This window comes from Triticum urartu, chromosome 4 (assembly GCF_003073215.2).
Source record: "Triticum urartu cultivar G1812 chromosome 4, Tu2.1, whole genome shotgun sequence".
Taxonomy (NCBI): Eukaryota; Viridiplantae; Streptophyta; class Magnoliopsida; order Poales; family Poaceae; genus Triticum; species Triticum urartu.
Genome location: NC_053025.1, coordinates 433,230,441 through 433,243,706, shown reverse-complemented (window position 1 = coordinate 433,243,706; position 13,266 = coordinate 433,230,441).

Sequence of the window (13,266 nt, the reverse complement as noted above, 5' to 3'; positions counted from 1 at the left end):
CGTAGGAGACGTCACCGGGCTGTACATGTGTTGAACATGGAGGTGTCGTCCGTTCGGCACTAGGATCATCGGTGATTTGGATCACGACGAGTACGACTCCATCAACCCCGTTCACTTGAACGCTTCCTCTTAGCGATCTACAAGGGTATGTAGATGCACTCTCCTTTCCCTCGTTGCTAGATTACTCCATAGATTGATCTTGGTGATGCGTAGAAAATTTTGAATTTCTGCTACGTTCCCCAACAGTGGCATCATGAGCTAGGTCTATGCGTAGTTACTATGCATGAGTAGAACACAAAGTGGTTGTGGGCGTCGATATTGTCAATTATCTTGCCATTACTAGTGTTATCCTAATTCGGCGGCATCATGGGATGAAGCGGCCCGGACCAACCTTACACGTACGCTTACATGAGACCGGTTCCACCGACTGACATGCACTAGTTGCATAAGGTGGCTGGCGGGTGTCTGTCTCTCCCACTTTAGTCGGATCGGATTCGATGAACATGGTCCTTATGAAGGGTAAATAGAAATTGGCAATTCACGTTGTGGTTTTGGCGTAGGTAAGAAACATTCTTGCTAGAAACCTATAGCAACCACGTAAAAACTTGCAACAACAATTAGAGGACGTCTAACTTGTTTTTGCAGCAAGTGTTTTGTGATGTGATATGGCCAAAGGATGTGATGAATGATATATGTGATGTATGAGATGATCATGTTCTTGTAATAGGAATCACGACTTGCATGTCGATGAGTATGACAACCGGCAGGAGCCATAGGAGTTGTCTTAATTTATTTATGACCTGCGTGTCAATATAAACGTCATGTAATTACTTTACTTTATTGCTAACCATTAGCTGTAGTAGTAGAAGTAATAGTTGGCGAGACAACTTCATGAAGACACGATGATGGAGATCATGATGATGGAGATCATGGTGTCATGCCGGTGACAACGATGATCATGGAGCCCCGAAGATGGAGATCAAAAAGGAGCAAAATGATATTGGCCATATCATGTCACTTTTTGATTGCATGTGATGTTTATCATGTTTTTGCATCTTATTTGCTTAGAACGACGGTAGTAAATAAGATGATCCCTCATTAAAATTTCAAGAAAGTGTTCCCCCTAACTGTGCACCGTTGCGAAGGTTCGTTGTTTCGAAGCACCACGTGATGATCGGGTGTGATAGATTCTAACGTTTGAATACAACGGGTGTTGACGAGCCTAGCATGTACAGACATGGCCTCGGGACACATGCAAAACACTTAGGTTGACTTGACGAGCCTAGCATGTACAGACATGGCCTCGGAACACGGAAGACCGAAAGGTCGAGCATGAGTCGTATGGTAGATACGATCAACATGAAGATGTTCACCAATGATGACTAGTCCGTCCCACGTGATGATCGGACACGGCCTAGTTGACTCGGATCATGTAATCACTTAGATGACTAGAGGGATGTCTATCTGAGTGGGAGTTCATAAGATGAACTTAATTATCCTGAACATAGTCAAAAGGTCTTCGCAAATTATGTCGTAGCTCGCGCTTCAGTTCTACTGTTTAGATATGCTCCTGGAGAAAATTTAGTTGAAAGTTGATAGTAGCAATTATGCGGACTAGGTCCGTAAACTGAGGATTGTCCTCATTGCTTCATAGAAGGCTTGTGTTCTTAATGCACCGCTCAGTGTGCTGAACCTCGAACGTCGTTTGTGGATGTTGCGAACATCTGACATACACATTTTGATAACTACGTGATAGTTCAGTTAAACGGTTTAGATTGAGGTACCGAAGACATTTTGAAACGTCGCGAAACATATGAGATGTTTCGAGGGCTGAAATTGGGATTTTAGGCTCGTGCCCACGTCAAGAGGTATAAGACCTCCGACAATTTTCTTAGCCTGCAAACTAAGGGAGAAAAGCTCAATTGTTGAGCTTGTGCTCAGACTATCTGAGGACAACAATCATTTGAATTGAGTGGGAGTTGATCTTCCAGATGAGATAGTGATGTTTCTCCGAAGTCATTACCACCAAGCTGCTAGAGCTTCGTGATGAACTATAATATATCAGGGACATATATGATGATCCTTGAGATATTCGCGATGTTTGACACCACAAAAGTAGAAATCAAGAAGGAGCATCAATTGTTGATGGTTGGTGAAACCACTAGTTTCAAGAAGGGCAAGGGCAAAAAGGGATACTTCATGAAACGGCAAATTAGTTGCTGCTCTAGTGAAGAAACCCAAGGTTGAACCCAAACCCGAGACTAAGTGCTTCTGTAATAAGGGGAACAGCCATTGGAGCAGAATTACCCTAGATACTTGGTAGATGAGAAGGCTGGTGTCGATGTCAAAACCGGCGGATCTCAGGTAGGGGATCCCGAACTGTGCGTCTAGGCCGGATGGTAACAGGAGGCAGGGAACACGATGTTTTACCCAGGTTCGGGCCCTCTTGATGGAGGTAAAACCCTACGTCCTGCTTGATTAATATTGATGATATGGGTAGTACAAGAGTAGATCTACCACGAGATCAAGGAGGCTAAACCCTAGAAGCTAGCCTATGGTATGATTGTTGTATATGGAGTTGATTGCCTACGGACTACAACCCTCCGGTTTATATAGACACCGGATAGGGTTAGGGTTACATAGAGTCGGTTACAATGGTAGGAGATCTTCAATATCCGCATCGCCAAGCTTGCCTTCCACGCCGAGGAAAGTCCCATCCGGACACGGGATGAAGTCTTCAATCTTGTATCTTCATAGTCCGAGAGTCCGGCTGAAGGTATAGTCTGGCTACCCGAACACCCACTAATCCAGGACTCCCTTAGTAGCCCCCGAACCAGGCTTCAATGACGATGAGTCCGGCGCGCAGATTGTTCGTCATTGCAAGGCGGGTTCTTCTCCAAATCATGTGTACCTGTAGGAATAATGTCCGATTTTTGTAATGTAGCGCTCCTCGGCTCCCACGCCCAATAATGGCCGTCTTCCATGTGTCAAACGAATGCGAAAAGCCAGGGCGTTTTTACATCCACACCCCTAGCCGTATAAACAAGCCGCCTTCTTAACGGGATGGGGATTTAGGTCCAAACCACATCTTCTCCTCTGCGCGAGTTATCATCAGAGCGCTTCCAGCAAAGGTCCATTCCAACATGACCAGCCATCGCAGCTCCTCCCCTCGCCCCTCCGGTCCCAAACCCGGGGACTGGGAGAGTTGCACCATCTGGCATAGCGAGTTAGTGTCGCTCCAGGCCAAGGGATTTCTCCCTCAGGCATACATGGTCCTGGTCCGAGCCGGTCTCGCCACCTAAAATGGCGGAAAACAAGCGGAGAGCACCCCCCCAATCCTTCTAAAGGAGAGCGGGTGTGCCTCATCCCCTATCTAATAAGGGGACTGGGGTTTCCAATTCATCCATTTCTCCGCGGGCTTCTGGAGTTCTACGGCCTCCAGCTGCACAATCTCACGCCCGCCTCCGTATTACATATTGCGGGTTTCGTCGCCCTTTGCGAGCTATTTTTAGGCGTTGAGGCCCATTTCGCGCTGTGGAAGAGGTTATTCTGCCTGGTGCCCCGTTCTCGAGAGGGGTCTATATACCAAGTGGGCGGAGCCGAAGTATGGCGCATCGCCGGGACCGGATACCTATCCGGAACCCCAAAGAAGGCGTCCGAGGACTGGCCTTCGGAATGGTTTTACATAAATGACGTCCCGCTACCGGACCCTATCCGGGTCGGTCTCCCTGAGTTCAATAGTGCTCCATTGAAGAAACGCTTGAGCTGGCGTCCGCGGAGCTCTTAGAGAGAAAGCGACAGAGACGTCCTTTACCTGATGGGCCGGATAAGACTGTTGGCTCATTCCGGACTAACCATGATTGGAGTCATGGCCGCATGCATTATGCGGGGGGTGCAGCCGCTTCAATATAGAGGCCACCCCATGTGGGATTTCAACGGGGAGGATGACGCCACCCGTTACGGTCGTAAGGGGCCGGCCTCAGCTGCCGCTCTAGTAAAGATCTTATCCTCTTTGTACAAGGGAGAAAAGGAGGAATTCCTCCGCGTCAACCCGCGGGCCGGATTTACTATGTATGATCCTCCAAGTTGGGTAAGTGAACAATTGTGCTTGCCCGTTTGTTTTATACTCCCACGGTTAGATATGTAGTCTAACGACTTCAGTGCAGGAACTGCGACAGGAGGTAAAGGATATAAACAGCCGCCCTCCACAGCCCAAGGACCCAGAACGGTCCCTCGATCCGGACTCCGAAGAGGATCCGGACATATCGGTGGAGCTTATTGACGGGGTGTTCCATCAGCTAAGCAAGGACAATACCTTGGTAGCCGTCACGGCTGATTACCCAGGGTTAATCCTGGCCTCCCAGGTGACAGAAACCGGAGTCTCATTCCCTTGAGAGAGATTCCACTCTCACGTATTCCGGTGTTTCTGACGACAATCGTGTTTTGTAGGGGAGATTTCTGAGGCAGGAGGCCGAACCTGCGGCGGCTAGCCAACGAGGGGCCGCAGGGCCCCGTGGGACAAAAAGGAATGCAGTCCGGACTGAGATGCCGGCGCAAAGGTATAGCGCACCCTCTGTTTCCCTGGTGTTATTCTGTCAGGGCATAGTAACGTTCGTGCTATCTTCAGAACGAAGAGACCTCGCCGGACTACATCCCGAGAGGTTGCCAATCGCGCCTCCACTAGCCAGGCTCCAACGTCTGGCCAGGAAGCGGAGGCGAGCACAAGGCGTGCACCAGACGCTCCTCCGACAGAGGATGCGGACAGGCTGTCTGCCACAAATTCTGAAGTGGAGAGTGCCATGAACCACAGGCGTCGCCGGACAGTTCTACGCGACGCTTGTTTCTCCCAAGAGGCTTTAGATGCCTTTAATTCGGGAGATGCGTACCTCCGTGCCGCTCAAAATGGTTTAGCCAGAGCCACGGAGCAGTATGTAAAAGACATACGGGTAAGAAAATTTTGGTTAAACATATATATGCCAGTAGCCCCCGAGACTTGAAGCAGTTAGAGCAACTGATTTAAGGATCATTTAATATGCAGGTTCTTATAGAGAAGAATACCATACTGTCCCAGGAGCTGGAAAAGTGCAAGGCCCAACTAGAGGCCGCACTAGCCGCAGCAGGGGAGCCCAAAGAGACCCCCTTAGGTAGGATACACTTCGAAAGATTAGTATTGTGCGGTGTGGGTGCAAATCTGACAAATCATATTGCAGATGGCGCCGGACTCGATCCGGACAAGCAACAACTCTTATGCTGGCTAAAGGCCGGTGAGAGTACGTTGACAAAGGTGAGGCGAGAGAAGAATGATCTTCAGGATGCCAACACCAAGCTGGACGTCGAACTTAAAGATGTTCGTGGCCAGCTGTCGGACTCCACAAAGGAGAATCAGCGGCTTCGACACGGCATTTTTAGTAAGTGCTTGAATGAACTTCGAAAAAAAAAAGTTCGGCGAGGAAGTAGACTAACAGAGTAATGTCTGTAGGTATGCTCACAGGTCGTCCTGCAGAGGAGATGCCCGGTTCTACGGGTGACCTTATTCCCGAACTCTTGCAACTGCACGAGCGAATTCGGCAGGCGATGCGGGGTATTGCCCAAGCCTTATGGCCTGCCCACTCCGTGCCCGAGGGCCTTGGAGAGCTTGCGGAGAAGCTGAAGGGAGCTCGGCGGCGCTTCCGGTTGTGGAAGATATCGGCCTGCCGACAAGGCGCTAGGGAGGCCTGGGCCATGGTGAAGACCCGTTTTACGAAGTCTGACCCAAACCACATGGCCAAGGTCGGACCAGTGGGGCCTGACGGGAAGGAGATCCCTGTGAGCTCAGTATACGGCCAAGTAGAGTTGGCCGCGAAGTATTCCCAGCAGGACTGTAAATTAGACAGCCTGTTAGATGGTATAGAAGAGGAATACAACCAGTCAGAATGACTATGTAATTTTGAATTTACATGTGTAATGCCTTCTAGCCGGATTGTAGATCGTTTGTCGTTGCCGACCTTTTCGCTTCAACCTCGGGACCTGACGGTCCAGAGTGTGTCCGAATACCATAGCGGTTATATAAGAACCGGGGTATGCGTGGAGACCAGGCGTAGGGGTCATTAGTGCTTTATCAGACAAGTGCCCAACTAGTTATGTTATATTACATGGTTAGTAAGAAACATCTTCCAGAGAGAATAGTTCCGTTAGGGGTTCCTTTCGCTGGGAGGCATGCCCTAAAGTGCATGCCCGAACTGCGTGAAAAGATGCAGAAAAAAAGCATCTGGGGGCGCATAAAATGAGTAAAAAGATCATCTTTTATTTCACCGACCAAATATTCCCTTAAGAACGCTAGCTTTCGGCTTCACCCAGTCTGAGGTACACATCCGGCTGACCCGGCAGTAACAATCGCAGAGGTGCTCCCTTTACCACCTAGCCGAATAATCGGGAACGTAGGGGTAAGCATAGGAGCTAGGCAACCCAGCTTGGCCAAAACTTAAGTCATATCGATGCATATAATGGTGAAGAAAAAGGTACATGCGGAAGTTTGACGCATGTGTTGGGCGTGAAGCCCGTATAAATAAGCTTCTGTTAAAGAAGCCCCCAGGTTTAATGAGCGCGAGTGGCGCGTCACTAGATGAGCCTTTAAGGGCTATAAAAGAAAAGAGGGGAAGGAGAGAAATGTAAGACAAAAAAATGCAAAAAAAATGGACAGAGGAAGGAGACGAACACAGAGTCTGGCACTAGGCATAGAATCTTCGGAGACGGGTGGCGTTCCACGGGTTCGGCTCGAGTCGGTTATCCGACGCATCTCGCAAGCGGTATGCCCCACCAGTCAGGACTTGGTCGATTATGAATGGACCTTCCCACTTGGGCTTGAGTTTGTCCTTTTTCTTATTCGGCAGGCGTAGAACTAGTTCGCCAACATTGTAATTTTTGGCCCGTACTTCTCTGCTTTGATATCTTCGGGCCTGCTGTTGATAAAATGCGGAACGGGCTTTTGCCACGTCACGCTCCTCCTCCAAGGCGTCCAAGTTGTCCTGCCGATCGAGCTCGGCTTCTCTTTCTTCGTACATGTGCACTCTAGGTGAGTCATGAATTATGTCGCAGGGCAGAACTGCCTCTGCGCCGTACACCATAAAAAATGGTGTGTATCCGGTGGTGCAATTTGGCGTGGTCCGCAGCCCCCATAGCACAGAGTCGAGCTCCTCTACCCAGTGCGTGTTAGATTCCTTGAGGGACCGCACCAGTCTGGGTTTAATGCCGCTCATGATAAGACCATTTGCACGTTCGACCTGGCCGTTGGTTTGTGGGTGATAGACGGAAGCATAATCGAGCGTGATGCCCATGTTTTTGCACCAGAGTTTTATCTCGTCGGCGGTAAAGTTTGTACCGTTATCGGTTATGATGATGTGGGGGACGCCATAATGGTGTACAACCCTGGATATGAAGTCTATCACAGGTCCGGATTCGGCCGTTTTAACAGGCTTGGCTTCTATCCATTTGGTGAATTTATCCACCATGACCAGTAAGTATTTTTTCCTATCGGTCCCACCTTTAAGGGGTCCGACCATGTCAAGCCCCCAGACCGCAAAAGGCCAGGTGATGGGTATAGTTTGGAGTGCGGTGGGTGGCATATGGCTTTGGTTGGCAAAAAGTTGGCAACCAGCGCATCGTTGGACTAGGTCCTGAGCGTCTGCCCGGGCCGTCGGCCAATAAAAGCCTGTATGGAAAGCCTTGCTAACAAGGGACCGAGCAGCGGCGTGGTGACCACCGAGTCCGACATGAATTTCAGCCAGAAGGTTCCGCCCTTCCTCTTCGGAGATGCACCTTTGAAGGACTCCAGTAGTGCTTTTCTTATAAAGCTCTCCCTCATGGACTCTATAGGCTTTAGATCGCCGCACTATGCAGCGGGCCTCGTTTTGGTCCTCCGGGAGTTCCTTCCTAGTAAGGTAGGCTAGGAATGGTTCTGTCCACGGGGCGATAACCGCCATTATTACGTGGGCTGACGGTGTAATTTCATTGGCAGAGCCTCCAATTGTGTCAGATTGTTCGGCTTCGAGTGGTGCGGCTGGGTCCGAGCTGTTATTTGCGGGTTCCCCCTCCCATGCTACGGATGGCTTGAACAATCTTTCCAAAAAGATGTTGGGGGGGACTGCATCGCGTTTTGCTCCGATGCGTGCCAGGACGTCCGCTGCTTGATTGTTTTCTCGGGCTATATGGTGAAACTCCAGCCCTTCGAACCGAGCTGACATTTTTAGGACGGCGTTGCGGTAAGCTGCCATTTTTGGGTCCTTGGCGTCGAAGTCTCCATTTATTTGGGATATCGCGAGGTTTGAATCCCCGCGTACCTCTAGGCGCTGGATACCCATGGATACTGCTATCCGGAGACCATGTAGGAGGGCCTCATATTCGGCTGCATTGTTGGAATCTGTGTACCTGATCTGGAGCACATATTGGACTGTGTCTCCTGTGGGGGACGTCAGGACGACGCCAGCCCCCAGTCCGGCCAACATTTTGGAGCCATCGAAATGCATAATCCAGTTTGAATATGTGCCGTACTCTTTGGGGAGCTCGGCCTCCGTCCATTCTGCGACGAAGTCGGCCAAAACTTGCGATTTAATAGCTCGCCGTGGCTTATAGGTTATATCGAACGGGAGAAGCTCGATGGCCCATTTTGCAATCCGGCCCGTTGCATCGCGGTTGTTGATAATATCGTTGAGTGGTACTTCCGAGGCTACTGTTATGGAACACTCTTGAAAGTAGTGTCGTAGCTTCCGGGATGCCATGAATACCGCGTATGCAATCTTTTGATAATGCGGGTACCGTGATTTGCATGGAGTGAGGACAGTGGATACGTAGTAGACCGGCCTTTGAAGGGGGAATTTGTGTCCATCCGTTTCCCGCTCGACAACGAGCACTGCGCTGATAACTTGATGTGTTGCTGCAATGTACAATAACATTGGTTCGCCGGTGTTTGGCGCGGCCAGGACTGGGTTTGTTGCCAATATGGCTTTTATTTCATCAAGTCCGGCCGTGGCGGCATCCGTCCACTCGAAGTGTTCGGTGCGTCGAAGGAGGCGGTAGAGGGGTAATGCCTTTTCTCCCAAGCGGGAGATGAAGCGGCTTAAAGCCGCCATGCATCCGGTTAATTTTTGTATTTGTTTGAGGTCCTTTGGGATATCCAATTGTGACAAAGCTCGGATCTTGGCTGGATTTGCTTCAATTCCTCTACCGGATACAATGAAGCCCAAGAGCTTTCCGGCTGGAACGCCGAAGACGCATTTTTCCAGGTTGAGCTTGATGTCATATTTTCGGAGGTTATCGAATGCAAGCCTCAAGTCGTCTACTAGAGATTCAACATGTCTTGATTTGACGACCACATCATCCACATACGCCTCCACTATTTTGCCGATCTGGTTTGCCAGACATGTCTGGATCATGCGCTGATATGTTGCACCGGCGTTTTTCAGCCCGAAGGGCATTGTGTTGAAGCAGAATGGGCCGTATGGTGTGATGAATGCTGTTGCGGCTTGGTCTAATTCTGCCATCTTGATTTGATGGTAACCAGAGTATGCATCGAGGAAACACAACGAGTCGTGTCCTGCGGTGGCATCGATAATTTGATCGATACAGGGGAGGGGGAAGGGATCCTTTGGGCAAGCCTTGTTAAGGTCTTTAAAATCGACACACAGGCGCCAGGATTTGTCCTTCTTTGGTACCATCACCAGGTTTGCTAGCCAATCCGGATGTTTTATGTCTCTAATGAATCCGGCCTCCAATAGCTTGGCTAGCTCCTCTCCCATAGCCTGTCTCTTGGGTTCAGAAAAACGCCGAAGGGCTTGTTTGACAGGTTTGAATCCTTTTAGGATATTTAAGCTGTGTTCGGCCAGCCTGCGTGGGATCCTTGGCATGTCTGAAGGGTGCCAGGCGAAAATGTCCCAGTTCTCTCGTAGGAACTCTCGCAGTGCGGCGTCTATATCAGGGTTCAGTCGTGCCCCGATGGAAGCTGTTTTATTGGGGTCCGTCGGATGGACCTAGAATTTGACTATTTCGTCAGCTGGCTTGAAGGATGTGGATTTGGATCTCTTGTCGAGTATCACATCATCCCTGTTAACCGTGGAGCGCAGCGCAGTCAGTTCCTCGGCCGCTAAGGCTTCGGATAGTGCCTCAAGGGCTAATGCGACCGTCTTGTTTTCGGCGCGGAGTGCTATGTCCGGATCACTAGCTAGAGTGATAATTCTGTTCGGCCCGGGCATCTTAAGCTTCATGTACCTGTAATGGGGTATTGCTTGGAAGATTGTGAATGCTTCCTGCCCTAGTAAAGCATGATATCCGCTTTTGAACAGGGCCACCTGAAACGTGACTTCTTCGGACCTGTAATTATCCGGCGTGCTAAACACCACGTCTAGTGTGATTTTTCCTGTGCAGCACGCTTCCCGACTGGGGATTATTCCTCTAAAGGTTGTGCTGCTTCGCTCGACGCAGTTCCAGTCTATTTCCATTTTTTGAAGGGTTTCCTCATAAATGAGGTTCAGTCTGCTGCCTCCATCCATGAGCACCTTGGTGAGGCGAAAGCCGTCCACTATGGGACTGAGGACCAATGCGGCTGGTGCTCGGGCTGTTCGGAATCTAGGTTCATCACTTGCGTTGAAGGTAATGGCAGTGTCGCTCCATGGATTTATTGTTGCAACTTGATAGACTTCGGCGAGGCTGCGGAGTGTTCTTTTTTGCACATTGTTTGATGCGAAAGTCTCGAAGACTGTGAGAACGGTACTGGTGTCCTTGGGCTGGCTTTCTGCGGCCTCCAGAATTAAGAGGTCCTCGCCGATTTTGGCCACCTGCTGGAGTATCCAACATGCTCTAAGGCTGTGAGTTGGTGTGGCGTCCTCTGTACTGTGAATTCTACAGGGTCCATCAAGCCATCTTTCCAGTACGGTTCCATGCCCTGTAGAGGGTTTTGGCTTTTTGGTGTTTATTCCGGGTGTCCTGTGATAATGCACCCTCTTAGTTCGGACGAGATTACTATTCAAGGCCGGATTATCCCAAAAATTTATTTCGGTTTTCCAGGCGCTTTCCATCGCACAGTATTTTTGTACTATGGACGCCAAGTCAGCGAAGCGTGTGATATCACGACGACTTACGGCGTTAAGGATTCCCTTGTCCGTGCAATTACTGCAGAAAATTGAGATTGCGTCTTCCTCGCGGCAATCCTTTATCCTGTTCATAACCAGGAGGAATCTGGCCCAGTAATGATGTACTGTTTCCTCGGGCCTCTGCCTAATTTGGGAGAGATCGCTTATGATCGGGTGGGCGGGTGTCGTTGAATCTGAAACCTCACCCAATCCAAGATTCGTAGGCCGAAGAGTTTCCGAACTCTGAAGTTCGGATTCTTGGATGTTGTCCAGTGAATCTGGCCCGTTGCCTGATCCTAAGCTCAGGTCTTGAGTTACATCTCCCCCTCCGCGGGTATCCGGCTTGGAGGGGTCGGGAATTCGGACGTAGCTAGTCCTTAAAATAGATGAAGGGTCGCCGCACTGCGTCTCTACCACGGCAACATGGTGGGTGACTTGGGGAGAGTTAATTTCTCTTAGATCGGGTTTAAGCCCAACCTGGTCGTAATCCGTAGCGACCCCAGGGCGGCGATGCGATCCAAGAGCTTGTTTACGGAAGAGAGCTCCATTGGATCTAGCTGCTCGACGAGCTCCGAGCTGACGTGTAGGTTGCTTTTGATGACCCGAGAGGTCACCGTCGGCGCAACAGCCGAACAGGCGGTCATGGGGAAATCACCTAGCCGGAGGGTTTGGCCGACAGCCAAGGCTCCCTTAGCAACGGCGCCGTCTTTAAAGATGGGAGGAGGCATCCTTCCTGATTGTGACAGCACAGAGGAACTCTCAATGAAAGCACCAATGTCAGTGTCAAAACTGGCGGATCTCGGGTAGGGGGTCCCGAACTGTGCGTCTAGGCCGGATGGTAATAGGAGGCAGGGAACATGATGTTTTACCCAGGTTCAGGCCCTCTTGATGGAGGTAAAACCCTACGTCCTGCTTGATTAATATTGATGATATGGGTAGTACAAGAGTAGATCTACCACGAGATCAAGGAGGCTAAACCCTAGAAGCTAGCCTATGGTATGATTGTTGTATATGGAGTTGATTGCCTACGGACTACAACCCTCCGGTTTATATAGACACCGGATAGGGTTAGGGTTACATAGAGTCGGTTACAATGGTAGGAGATCTTGAATATCCGCATCGCCAAGCTTGCCTTCCACGCCAAGGAAAGTCCCATCCGGACACGGGACGAAGTCTTCAATCTTGTATCTTCATAGTCCGAGAGTCCGGCTGAAGGTATAGTCCGGCTACCCGAACACCCCCTAATCCAGGACTCCCTCAGCTGGCAAGGTCGATAGAAGTATATTGGATATACATTGTGTTAATGTGTACTTTACTATTACTCCTGGTAGCACCATGGTATTAGATACCGGTTCGGCTGCTAAGTGTTAGTAAATTCGAAATAAAAGGTTGCGGAGTAAACGGAGACTAGCTAAAGGTGAGCTGGCAATATGTGTTGGAAGTTTTTCCAAGCTTGATGTGATCAAGCATCGCACGCTCCCTCTACCATCGATATTGGTGTTTGCATTGAGCATAGACATGATTGGATTATGCCTATCGCAATACGGTTATTCATTTAAGGAGAATAATGGTTACTCTGTTTATTTGAATAATACCTTCAATGGTCTTGCACCTAAAATGAATGGTTTATTGAATCTCGATCGTAGTGATACACATGTTCATGCCAAAAGATATAAGATAGTAATGATAGTACCACCTACTTGTGGCACTGCCACGTAAGTCATATCGGTATAAAACGCATGAAGAAGCTCCATGTTGATGGATCTTTGGGCTCACTCGTTTTGAAAAGTTTGAGACATGCGAACCATGTCTATTGGTGTATATGCATGAAGAAACTCCATGTAAATGGACCGTTTGGACTCACTTGATTTTGAATCGCTTGAGACATGCAAATCATACCACATGGGCAAGATGACTGAAAGCCTCGTTTTCAGTAAAATGGAACTAGAAAGCAACTTGTTGGAAGTAATACATTTTGATGTGTGCAGTCCAATGAGTGCTGAGGCGTGTAGTGGATATCGTTATGTTCTTACTTCACAGATGATTTGAGTAGATGTTGAGTATATTTACTTGATGAATCACGAGTCTGAATTATTGAAAGGTTCAAGTAATTTCAGGGTGAAGTTGAAAGATCATCGTGACAAGAGGATAAATTATCTATGATATG